Here is a 13091-nt window from a genome sequence, read left to right on the forward strand (position 1 = left end):
TGGGTGGGTTGGGTGATAGGATGATACAGAATTGTATGGATTTTTGCTTGATAATGTTTGAAACACCGAGCAACGACTAAGATTATGCGATTTTTAGCAAACTCAACAGTAATGTACAATTTACTTTATTATGCATTTACAAAAAGTACTTACCTGATAATTTCCAGTGCCTCAGATCTATATTGTTTTTTGTATTGTGCTTAAACCTTAAATTTACAGAATTTTTTCGTGATTTTTACCGCGATTCAAAGCATTGATAAAGTCTAATGCAAATTTAAAGACTACCATATAAATAATTGATCGTTCTATAGAACATACACTGAAAATAAAAAGAAATATTTCAATTCTTAAATTTTAGGAATTTGCCAGTTACTGACAGAGAAGTCACCAATTCCCAAATTTGCTGGCTCAATTTAGGAATTCTGATACTTCTTTTGACAAATGAGCTTAAACTGACATCAAAGCTTCTCGTGCGCAACTGCGCCATCTGATATTGAAAATCGGAAGCATTCTTCAGATCTTCAAAGCAGCCATGGCAGATACACAGATAAATCTGTAATTGACAGATTTTTCGATCTCAAAAATCACAAAAATCTGTATATACAGATTTTCTTAAAATGATTATTTTTTAAAATTTAAACAATTTAGTAAATGAATTATGCTTTAATGTGATTAAAAAGCTTGCATCTACAGTTAAAATTTATGAATGTCTTATATTGCTTCGAATTCGATATGATACAGATAAAATACAGATTTATTTTTAAGAAAATACAGATTTCCCAAAAAATAATCTGGCATCGTTGCTTCAAAGCCTGAACTTTCCTCTTTCTTTTGTTCTCGAGTGATCTCACTTAGCTTAGAATAGTTAAGCAAAGTAAAATAGATAAGCTACTTACAGTAGACTCTCTGGCTGTCGATCTTCTTGATATCAATATTGCTCCAGCTGTCAATAAAATTTTCAGTCCCTTCAAGAAGATTGCTTTGATTTTCTGTTCTATAATTTGATAACTCCTTCTCTCGACGGTCCCTTCAATATCGACAACGGGAGAGTCCACTGTAGAAAAGTACGTAATTTATGGCCGTCATCTACAATCAACTTTGAAAACTTGCTGGACTGATATACGTTGCTATGCCGTTGTTTATTTAGCTTTGATATGGAAACGTCAATTTACCGTACATTTTGAAATTTTCCAAAGCATACGTCAAATTTCTAATTTGATTACGTTTCCATTGTAGAAGATTAATTTCCATTGATTCAAATTCCTAAGATAAGTGCAATTTTCTAAGTAAAGTGATTGTAGATGAGCCATGAAGCTGCTCAAGACTTGACTTGTTTCGACAGAATTCTGGTGATCGATCCACTGTTTCATTTAAAAATATTTTCAAATAATAAAAATGTAATAATTCGCATATATGCAATTTCTGCAAAGGACTATTGGTAGAACAATATGCATAAAATCAAAATAATCTCTTGTGTTGATTTTGTTAGACTTCTCCGTGTTCGTCGTACGCCCATCTACCTCACCACGATTTTTTTTTGAGCAAACTGCTTTATCAACTTGAAAGTGGTGGAAATGCATATGGGACATTTATTCGAACATGGGCTGTAAAGTTGTTTTAAAACCAATGGTTTTTTATTTGATTTAAAAAAATATGTTTTGTTCAAAAAACAAAAATGTTTTTTCTAATTTCTTGAAGATTTGAAAGGCTCATCACGGAAAATAATTCGAAAAATGTTGATATCTTGTGTCGGAGTCGGAATCTGGTTACTTTAAAATACTTCGTAAGGTAGTTTTTGTTGGAGTTGGAGGATAAGTTGTTAAAATTATAAAAATAATCGTATTCGATTTATTGTTAATTTGCAATTAAAATCTATTTAACGAGCAAGTATTGTGAATCCATTTATAATGTTTTTCTCATTGTTTTTGGCTAAATAAATATTACTACAAGAGTGAAACACCCTATTGTAGAAGTCTTATGGAAAGGCACCTTCTCCAAGACGGAAGTGGCATAAAACAACCGCTCGAGTTGGTCGGGCTGTCGCGAGCGTTATTTTTACCATCATGGAACCTGAGTCCTGAGGCCATGTTGGAGTTCGCCTATGGCTTGCGAAAGATTGGGGGCTAAAATATTCATGACTGGCACCGGCACCGGGTTGCTGCGTTGTGATAAGCATGTGCCCAAGGTTGGGGGGTGGTGAAAATCCGAGACCGGTTCTCTGGGACACACAAAAACTTGGCAGGACGACGACGACGATATGGCGGATGATGCGATGCTAAAATTGATGGATTTTCGAGTGTTATCGGCACGAGACAAGATGACTGAAGTTTCAGGGGCCCAAGGAAGATGGGTCGGGTTTGTCGTCGTCAACGACGCGTCGTTGAGAAGGGTTCGTCGAGGGGGAGTCAACTTTTATCTGTTGGGAACACTCTCACTTTTTTGTTGTGATGGAGTGTGGGGCTGTAGGAAAACTTATCCCCCCGTCGAGTTTCCATCCGTGGGGAGGGTTTCGAGTAAGGATAAGAAGTTGCTGATTGTTGTGACGAGGTTTTTCCTTGCATTATGATGATCCTGGCATCGCGTCCTTGGAAATTATGTTTTTTTTCACTGTCTTGGAATTTTTTGATGGAAAGCCATTTTATAAATCGATTTCCTCACTAAGGGTTAACTCCCCACTGTAAGAGTCCTTGAAGATTCAAATCATTGCCTTTGTGTTTTTCATTTTCGGAATTGTTACACAAAAATATGATGAATTTCAAATCTTATAAATTTCTTAAATCTTTAGGAGTCTTTTTGATTGAGAAATAGTGTTTCAACGATTTTAAAGTCCCCCCCGTGGAATTTTAACATACTATATTTTGCAACGAATTGTATTGAAAGTTGAAGATGGAATCTTCCTATTAGTTGCTGGTAACTTTACACAAATAACAGTGTGTAGTTAAGCAAACATTCATAATAACTCTAGAACCCAAGCAAAGTCAACACTGTTTGCAACAAAATCAATCTATTATCCTTGGCAATCGCTTTCAGCCTTCTAGCACCTTCAATAATTCATGCTTCTACTTGTGGGTGGCAGCAGGCCATTGAAACGCCACTTTACCGTTCTCCATAATGCATAACACCCACCTCTCAGCCACCCACTACTACCTAGTCAATGTGTGCACAAGGAAATGATTATGGTTTCATGCATCGATTCCTGCAACATCCACATATTTCCACCGAGCTCACTTACGCAGAGCACAGGAAAAACTTTTCACATTTTCGCAATTTGTTTGATATTACATAATTTAACCTTTTGCCTGGGCTGTGTGCAGACCAAAGTTCCCGTCGTCGTCGTATGACTCTGCGGTGGGCGCTTCCACAGGTGGCACACATCAGCTGCCACCCACCGTGACTCCCCTCACCCCACACCCACACACGTAGTATACTTTCAGGGGCCAAAGTTTTTCGGTGCTTTATGGGTATGTTACGAGCGGAGAGAGTCTACAGATTTTTTTTCCTGTTCTGTTCTGCCTTCTAGCACCGAGAGAATGAGTGGCTGCTGCCAAGCAACGACGCATTAAAAATTCAAAACCGGAAACTTTTCATACTTGGTGATTTTATGACTTGACGCGCGCGCACGCCTTCGTACAACAGAGGCACAGTTGGCAGGCGCAGGTTGTAGGTATTGGCTGGGTGCAGAAACGTGGATTTGTTGGAGGGCACAAGGTGGGCTCAAAAACATCATCTATATATATAAAAAATTTCGACGGTTTTGTTCGAACGCGAATCAATTCAACACGGAACGTCGGATCGAGGTGCTTTTTGTTGCGTTGGGTTTGTATAAGTCCAAGGAAGGTTCTTACGCCAAAAAGTTACAACTTTGGCCACTCTGGAACCGATACCGAAAAATCTGCAGATTGTATGGAAAAAGCTGCGTATAATCAAATTTTGATCACAAGAGGCTAAATAAGCAAAAAAGTTAAAAACGTCAACAAACGAAAAAAGGCAGTTTATCGGGAAAGGCTTGTTTTTTATAAAATAAGACAACACATGTTGAGTTATTGAAAACAAATCATCATTCATCGTTCAAACTGAATTTGAACATTCCTGCTTGTAAAATGTTTACAGATTATTCAAAGTGTTGAGATAGAAATTATCTTAAAAATATCAGTTTTGCCTTCCTCACTTTACTGAGGAAAGGCTATAAAATCACTTGAAAAACGAACTTTTTAGTTAGACCTCCAAGACCTACCCAGTGTTGCGTTCCTCACGTGCTCACGCGCTCGTGAGCGCTCACTTTTCGCTCATTCGTGAGGAGGAGCGCTGCGCGAGCTAGCTCACGTTTGCCCGCGCTCACGTTTGCTCCGATTTTTTCAGCTCGCGTTTGCCCCACGCTCGCGCTCGCGCTCATTTTTCGCTCACGGAGCGCTCATTTTGGAAGTATCGCGAATCGTTTAACTTTTTGAGACAGTTTTTTTGTTTTTCAATCCTAGTTAGATTTTGTACTTAAGGGGCAGCATGTCAGTGGAAACAAGGGAAGGGGGAAGCGCGTGAACAAAAAGGACTGTAAACCTTAGAAAAACTTACAAAACAATGAAATAATTCAAGAAGATTTATGCTGGGGTAAGTTCGATTCAATGTTATATGCTTGGTTGATTAAAATATAAAATTAAACTGTTTTATGTACCTAAACAGTTTGTTGGCTACCATTCCAGCGTGCGGATCAGAATGAGCAACCATTAAACAAAAGTCATTCCATTTAATAAATCGTTCAGTGCTTAAAACGGCTGATCATTTTTATACAGTTAATCTTTCTCTTTCTCATTCTAGAAAATAGGGTTCTCTTTTTACAAAAAAGCCTCCAAATTGCTAGTGTTTGAAATAACTCATTTGAATGAAATAATATAAATTGTCATTGTTATGTTTTAGCACATAAAGGGTGGCTCCTCTTCCGTCAAGTAAATTATATCTAACACTTCCGCTACCAAGCCTCTGAAAATATTCAATTACAGATTCAATAAATGATTTTTTGAATATGGACATTTTCTAAAATGTTCCGAATATGAGGGATGATTATAACTTTTATAAAGCTTACTGCTGTTTTTTTTAAATGTCCAATAAAACAAATGTTATTTTTTGGTGTTTTTAAAACCGCCTTGAGTCAAAACTTCAGATTCTAAAAACTTAAAATAAACATTTGTCAATTAATTTAATTTTTTGTACATATCAGTGCATCTCTTCACGTCAATGATTTTTTACATTAAGAACGAGTTAGCTCTTTGTTAGCACACTCAAGAGTGAATCATTCTGCCCCTTGGCTAATTCTGAATTTAAACAGAATGTATATTTCGGTTCGCCGACTAAATCCATTTTATTGCTTACTTTTGTTTGTTTGACCACTTTTTTGTTTGTTTTTGCTGCCTGTGCTGAGATAGTTCTAAAAACTTCGTTTCAAACAGGCAGATGCTTCAACAGGGAAAAACAACTACCTACTTTGGCTCACCAGCTCACGTGAGCGCAAAACGCTCCGGTGAGCGTGAGCGAGCACGAGCTACCTGATAAAAACTCACGCTCCAGCTGGAGCGAGCACGCTTTCCGTGAGCGCTCGCTCATTCGCAACCCTGGACCTACCTTCATTTGTACATATCGACTCAGAATCACCAGCTCTGAAATTACATAACCTCAAATGGTCCCATCTGATCGCTACGAAAAAATCCTTGTAGAGGAATGCCATTTTCCTGAAAGGCGGTGTCTGTATAATCTTGACAAAAAGTCTGTAAGAAGTGTTTTTTTTACTCGTCACTTATTTTTATTAGGACCTCTTAGGTGCTGCGATCACGTTAGGGGAGATCCATAAACCATGTGGACACTTTAGGGGATTGAAATCACTCAATAAATGAGAGAAAGTGTGACATTGCGTGTTATAAGTATAGGGAAAGTGTGACAAAGGGGGGGAGGTGGGGTAAATTTTGGCTGATTTTAGCGTGACGTACTTTATGGATGAAGCCTATGAAAACTGACAATTTTTCAGAAAATCACAAATCGCGAGTTCTAAACGATTTTGGAGAAATTTTCGTTGTACGAAAACATTGTTCCTGAGGCAAAACCAATCGAAATCCGAGTGAGCCCGAAAGTTTCCACCGCATCGCCTTTTTTTGGGACACACTACTGTCCATACAAAAATGGTACGGAAATATTTGAAAATCTGTAACTTTTCAAGGAATTTAAAAAAAAAATGGTACATGGAAAAAATGCCGATTTCAAATTAACAAATATTTTATTTAACTTAATTTTAATTAATATTTTTCAGTTTTTGATTTGTTTTAGGGGACAACAAAACGCAATTTTTGAGCCTTAAAAAGTACCGTAAACTGGGGTCAATCGGGACACATGGGGCGAATTGGGACAGCAGTTTTTACCATGTTGGAGCACAATATTTTGATTTTTCTGGTTGGTTTCGGTTAGAACAGACTCAGGCCTACAAAATGTGTACATCCGTTTCTAAATTTAAAAGCTTTAAGTGCTCTAAAAACTGCTGTCCCTATTCAGACTGTAGTCCCGATTCACCCCAGATTACGGTATGGAAAAATAAAATGTAAATGTATTCGACTTTTTATTTACTTCAGTTTAAATGTAAAATTAAATATGCAATCGAAAAGTACTTTACATGTTTTTTGATAAAGTGCACTGCTTTTAAGATATAGCCACTGTAATTTTGTTTTAAACTAAAAAATTCAAGTCTTTGATTTTTTTAAAATTTTATTCCTGAAAATACTATTTCGAATGTCAAAGTAGCTGTGTTTCTTACCAATTTCAGCTCAAATGTGTGCATATTAGGATGTAACAAAAATGACTTTTTGGCGGGCATTCAAGGGTTTGTTTCGGTAGGCATACTAAGCCCAAATCCAAAATATGAGCTTGATTGGACGTAACAGGAGCTAGCGCTCTGCATTTGAATTTTAAATGGGATTTAACACGTAAAAAAGATTTTTTCAAAAATGTCACTTTTCGAGGCATTTTGACCACTGAAGCGTTTATTTTCAACATCATAGGCGTGTAGGCCAGATCTTTGCGCATCTTTTGGTATAAATAACATTGAAATTTGGAGCACCCTGGAGCTCGGTACAGACCTTCAAAGTTTGGCATATTTTCGAAAAATCGGCCCGGCAAAAAAGATAAGCGTCGCGCCTCGTGACGCCTAAGACGCCATTTGATTTTGCTGGGGTCAATTTTTCAAAAAAATGATAAATTTTGAAGGTCTGTACTGAGCTCCAGGGTGCTCCAAATTCCAATGTTAAAATATTTTTGATATAATTCATTTTGAGCAATTTTTTAAATGATTAAAGCAATGCCGATCGCAAACTATTTTCAGTCAATTTTGAGCGACTTAACAAAAACGGTCTCTCTGAACCATTCACTGTACTACCCGATTGGAGTGAGAGGGAGAGCCAAGAGAGAGTGTTCAGTAGCGATTGGTGTGGAAGTGACAAACGGTAGGAAACGGTCAGAGCAGTTTTTCGTCGCGCTAGACTTGTGCTCGCGAGTGACTGAGTCTTTTTGGAGCAATCAGGACCCTTGCTTTTGTGTTTTTATTTGAAAAATTTAAAGTGAATGTTTTTTTTTGCTAAGTTTAAAAACTTTCTTTGGAATGTATTTTAATTTTTGAGTAAGTAAAATAAATTAAATTTGATCAAAATTCATAATTTTTTTTTTCATGAGCATAACGAACTTTGTTGTTATCAAAACCATGAACACAAAAAATCCAATTTACTGTAAAACTGGAGATATTTTTGAATTCTGTTTCAATAACAATTAAAACTTGTAATCTAAAAACGAATTAGTACTGCCGTAGTACTGTTCTTAGTGAAAAATTGTCCAAAGAATCAGTATGGTTCCATACCATTCCGTTTGTAGTTGTGTCAATGTGTTGTGTCATTTGTGTCAAATAAAAGTTAGCAATCAACTCTCCTTAGTTGATTTCTCTAAAAATTATGTTTTGAGAGTGAAAAACTGCTAAAGTGATTAGAATTGGTCGGAAAGCTAAGTGTGCCGAAAATGTGTGTATTCGCCTACTTTTTTAATGCAAATTGACACTTTTGGTTTATCGAAACTTTTAATAAATCAAATTTTTGTGATAAAGAGAGAAATGAAAAATAGCAAACTTCACATTTCAACCTAACTTTTTTTTTTAAACGCAATTGAATAAAAATTAACAATTAGTGCTGAAAATATAAATCATGTGACAAAAACCTTATCAACAGAACACAAACATGTTTTTTTTTGTAAATTTAACCTCGGTTTAAAGTAATCTTCATTTGAAAGTATTAAAAAAGCATTGAACCCACCGCGTGACCTGCTACCGCGGTGCCACTAACTTTCCTGTTGCATATTATATCCACTAGACAGGTGCGCCCAACGCGACGCGACGATCTACCGACCCGGGAGGGGGCTCCACACATGAACGCACGGGTGTGGAAGTCTTGCTGCGATGCGGTTCACGAAGCACCCCCATCCGTGGGCACACAGGTGCAGTGGCCCATTCTGTGGCTGAGGTTTTTTTCGATTCCGGAAGTAACAGGTCACGGAGAGATATTTTTTCGGGTGGGGACTGTTGTGTTGACAACACAAACTACGACCATTGGAAGTGGGATTGGATTTAGGTTTGGCTGTTTATTTTTTTTGGAATGTTGACAAAGTTTTTTATGATGGCATTTGAGATTTGTGCTGGAACGAAAGGGCAGGGTGTGCAGAATTATTCTAGAGAATAGAGATGAAGAATTAAATTTAGGAAAATTGGCTTTGACAATAGTTGTTTGAGCGAAAGCGAGTAAAAGGTAAAATTTATGAATTTTGCACTCAAATCCATCACACTATAGTTTGGAAGATATTTGGTGTAAATAAAAAAATATAAAACTTCCTTGTTCTTCAGCACCCAATTACATTATATAAATATTTGTAAATTAATTACATTCAAGTGTGTTTAACCAGCACAAATAAACTGCTACCCTGATTTTTGGCAGCAAGACCCCTTCAAACTTGATACCTTCTCGTGGTTCAGTTGATGAACCCAACCAACTCTGCTGGGACTGCAATCTAATTACAAAAACAAACACCCGCTGCGAGTCAGTCCTTGGCAGTGGCAAAACATCTCAATCAAAAACAGCTGAACTTCGTCCAACCCAACCTTCAACCGTTCAAACGTTCCCCCGAGGATAGACCCGACGACACAACTCCGCCGCGTTCGGGATATAATTCAATAAATAATTTATGCAATAAATTTTCACTTAAATCAGATCAAGTACAACTTTAGCACCCTTCCAGGACGAGAAATTTCCACCACGTCGAGGGGAAGGCGAAAAACATTTCCCTGGTGACTTTTTGACGCACACGCAACATCATCATCGCTTCAATTCAACCACCCTCCCACCCACTTGTATAGGCAGAGGTTTTACGTTGCAACCCTCCGAAAAATCACGACCTCAAGTCGTCGAGCCGTCGAGTCAGGAACAACCGTTGAAAATCAGCGAATCCCACATGGAAGCGATGCGATTTTCGCACTAGGAAAATCCCGGGCTACGCCACGCCACATCGCCACTTCAAGTAGGGGGAGGGATTGTTCTAATTTATTATTCAATTATCATCATCAATGGCAGTCAACTAAACTCGGGGCGGAAGGTCCTGCTGCTGCTGCCACGTGGGACTTTTGCGATGGGTTGGGTTGGGTTTGGGGTGGCAAAACCCCGGGCTGTGTGGCCACGCTGGAGATATAAAACCGAAAATAAAATTTAAGATGATTGCGTCAATATGGTGCGTGTTTTCGAAATTCAATTACCGTTACGCAGATTTCCGTTGGCTTTTGGTTCGGGGTGAGCTTGAAGAAAAAAACACACAAGCTGGTTTATGGATCATTTGCTTCTGTAAATATTCATTAGTGCAATAAATATTATATGAGTGGTTTTAAGGGATATTCAAGATATTCGTTAGGAAAATTAATTGTGGTTTTATAACGTAGAATTTTTGATATTATGAACCACTTTATAACTTTTAATACTTATTCATTAATTTAAATACTCTGCAAAATATTAATAACATTGTCAACCGTTTCCGTAGTGTAGTGGTTATCACGTCCGCTTCACACGCGGAAGGTCCCCGGTTCGATCCCGGGCGGAAACATGTTTTATAGGGGGATGGCGTCGCTATTTTTAGACCACGTTTTCCACTTTTTCTCATCGAAACCGACTACTTTATCGATTTCATTTTGCTGGGCGAGATAGGACGCCGTCTATTTTTAGACGATGACTCAGCACTTTTACACTCTTGCGCTTAAAAAAACCAGGTGGCAGCACGATGTAACGCCACGTCCCTATGGTTTCATCGACAGGTATGCAAATATTCACTTATAATAAACGTGTGCTAAGCACTAGAAAAAAATATATCAAAATTAAGACTAAAAACATGTCTGATCAAGTCTGATGCAGGCTTGCAAGCTGACTTTTGGCTGGGCCTGTGACACGTATGTGAACATGCAAACAATAACTTAATAATAAAATATAACCCAGTTTCCGCCCGGGTTCGAACCGGGGGCCTTCCGCGTGTTAGGCGGATGTGATAACCACTACACCACGGAAACAGATGTTTATTTAGAAGTTGAAATTCAAACTTGATAAAGCTGATGAAATGTCAGTCACGTGACACGACATCAAGTGTTATTTGGCTTCATAACTTTAAAAAATAATGTCAAAAGTTTTGTATTTATTTTTCAGAAATGTGCTTTGGTGTCTTCAGAGCAGTTACAATTGGTAAGGGCAATTGGGTCCTAAAATTAAGCAGAAAATTCCATAAAATTGGCTGTCTTTCACTATTTTCACAAATTATTCAACAATACACTTGATGGAGCTATTAATTACTCGATTTCAGTTTCCACGTCAATATAGCAGGACGTAAGAAAAAGTTATCCAATTTGGCATCAATTTGGCCTGGAAGTTGTCCAAAGTAATTATACATGAGTTAGGATGGTTCGAAAAATGGGCCCGAGGCCTTCAAATCCGCAAAAAATGGTTTTTATTTGACCTTTTGGTAAGTTTAGATATGTTTTAAAAACATTCATGTGTTTTCCTTAAAACCGCAACTTATCATCATTCTTCTGCAAAGCGGATAACTAAGATTGTTTTTTCATGCCAAAATCGTCGAAAAATGCATTTTTTTTGGACCACCCTTGCAAGGCTAGTACAACCCTAACAACCAAACATAAATATATTTGTTTTATAATTTAAGACAGGAACTTCAAGACTGTATTAGGTTGGTTCACATTAAGGGTGTTTTAGAAAATCTGACATTTCAAGAAAATTCCTGCGATTTTTTTTCGCTTCTAGGAGGTTGTTGACCATGCCAAAAAAAAAACGAAACTATTGGCACTACGCCCCCCGGGGCATGGCCTTCCTCTAACGTGGGATTTCTGCTCCAGCGCCTCTGACGAGACAGGAGAAACCGGGACCGACGTTTTACTTCACCATCCGATAGAAGCTCAGTGGATAAGGCGGGAATCGAACCCGCGTCTCATAGCATCATCGGGATCGGCAGCCGAAGCCGCTACCCCTGCGCCACGAGACCATGCCAATCTAAGCAATTTTGTCAAAGACATCAAAAAATTTCTTATCAATCGTTTCCGTGGTGTAGTGGTTATCACATCCGCCTAACACGCGGAAGGCCCCCGGTTCGATCCCGGGCGGAAACATGATTTTTTTACTGAAATTTAAAAAAATAGCAGGAAACTGAAAAAGTGACGAGAATTGGTTGAAAACCTTAGTGTGACGAAAATAGGTATATTTCCCCTACTGAGTCGAATTTAGCAGTCTCTTTAGAGCATTTCTCTACGAAATCGATCTATTTTTATTAAATTTTATTTTTGTATTTTTTAATCCGACTGAAACTTTTTTGGTGCCTTCGGTATGCCCTAAGAAGCTATTTTGCATCATTAGTTTGTCCTCAGAATTTTCCATACAAATTTGGCAGCTGTCCATACAAAAATTAATTATGAAAATTCAATTTGGTGTCTTCGGTAAAGTTGTAGGTTTGGATAAGGACAGCACTGAAAAATATGATGCACGGAAAAAACATTTTCGGTGATTTTAATTTCACTTTTTTTTTACTAAAACTTGATTTGCAAAAAAGCACTAGTTTTATTTTTTGATATGTTTTAGGGGAAATGAAATGCCAACTTTTCAGAAATTTTCAGAACGGTCAAAACATCTTTGACCGAGTTATGATTTTTAAATCAATACTGATTTTTTTTACAAAAAAAAAAAAGAAATATATGTCGCAACAATTTTTCAACTTCATTTTTCGATTCGATTCGATCGATCTAGTGAAATTTTGATAAATTGAACCGTTTTAAAGTAATAGCCGTTTTTAGGTAATAACATTTCAAATAGGCGTAATATTGAATGTTAGGCTCTTTTGAAAAAATAAAAATTGTGTTTTTGCAAATCAAGTTTTAGTGACAAAAAGTGAAATTTAAAATCACCAAAAAAATTTACCGTGTTTAATTTTTTTTCAGTGTAGTCCTTGTCCTAACCTACAACATTGCCGAAGACACCAAATCGATCAGAAAATGCCTTCAAAAGATATATATTTTTGAATTTTCATATTTCATTTTTGTATGGACAGCTGCCAAATTTGTATGGAAAATCATATGGACGAAATAGTGATGCAAAATGGCTTCTTTGGGCATACCGAAGGCACCAAAAATGTTTCAGCTGGATTAAAAAATACAGAAAAATCGAATGACCGACATCTAAGAGAACTGCTTTTTAGTGCACTTTGTACACATTTTGTAAGATGATTAGTTCTACACAGTAAAAAATCATGGTAATATTGCATTTGGGAATGGGTACAAGTTTTATTTCACGAAGAATGTGTAATTTTACCTTTAAAAATATTTGTTGCCACTTTTTTATTCAAAATTGAGGTAATATTACATAATTAAAGTGGTTATATTACACTTTCGAATTTTCAACCTTCCAAATTTTCACAATTTTTAAATGTGTATGACCTTGAATTGAACTAAACCAGGGGTGACCAAAGTATGGCCCGCGGGCCCATTTTGAATG

The 13091-nt window shown here is 37.2% G+C and overlaps 3 non-coding genes across 3 annotated transcripts; 2 read left to right on the forward strand and 1 right to left on the reverse strand.

Moving 5' to 3' along the window:
• Nucleotides 1-10082: 10082 nt before the first annotated feature.
• Nucleotides 10083-10155, forward strand: Trnav-cac. The gene has a single exon. It is a non-coding gene; the product is annotated as a tRNA-Val (tRNA).
• Nucleotides 10156-10539: 384 nt separating this feature from the next.
• Nucleotides 10540-10612, reverse strand: Trnav-aac. The gene has a single exon. It is a non-coding gene; the product is annotated as a tRNA-Val (tRNA).
• A 1031-nt stretch (nucleotides 10613-11643) lies between these two features.
• Trnav-aac lies at nucleotides 11644-11716 on the forward strand. The gene has a single exon. It is a non-coding gene; the product is annotated as a tRNA-Val (tRNA).
• The last annotated feature ends 1375 nt before the right edge of the window (nucleotides 11717-13091 follow it).

Source organism: Culex quinquefasciatus, chromosome 2 (assembly GCF_015732765.1).
Source record: "Culex quinquefasciatus strain JHB chromosome 2, VPISU_Cqui_1.0_pri_paternal, whole genome shotgun sequence".
Classification (NCBI taxonomy): Eukaryota; Metazoa; Arthropoda; class Insecta; order Diptera; family Culicidae; genus Culex; species Culex quinquefasciatus.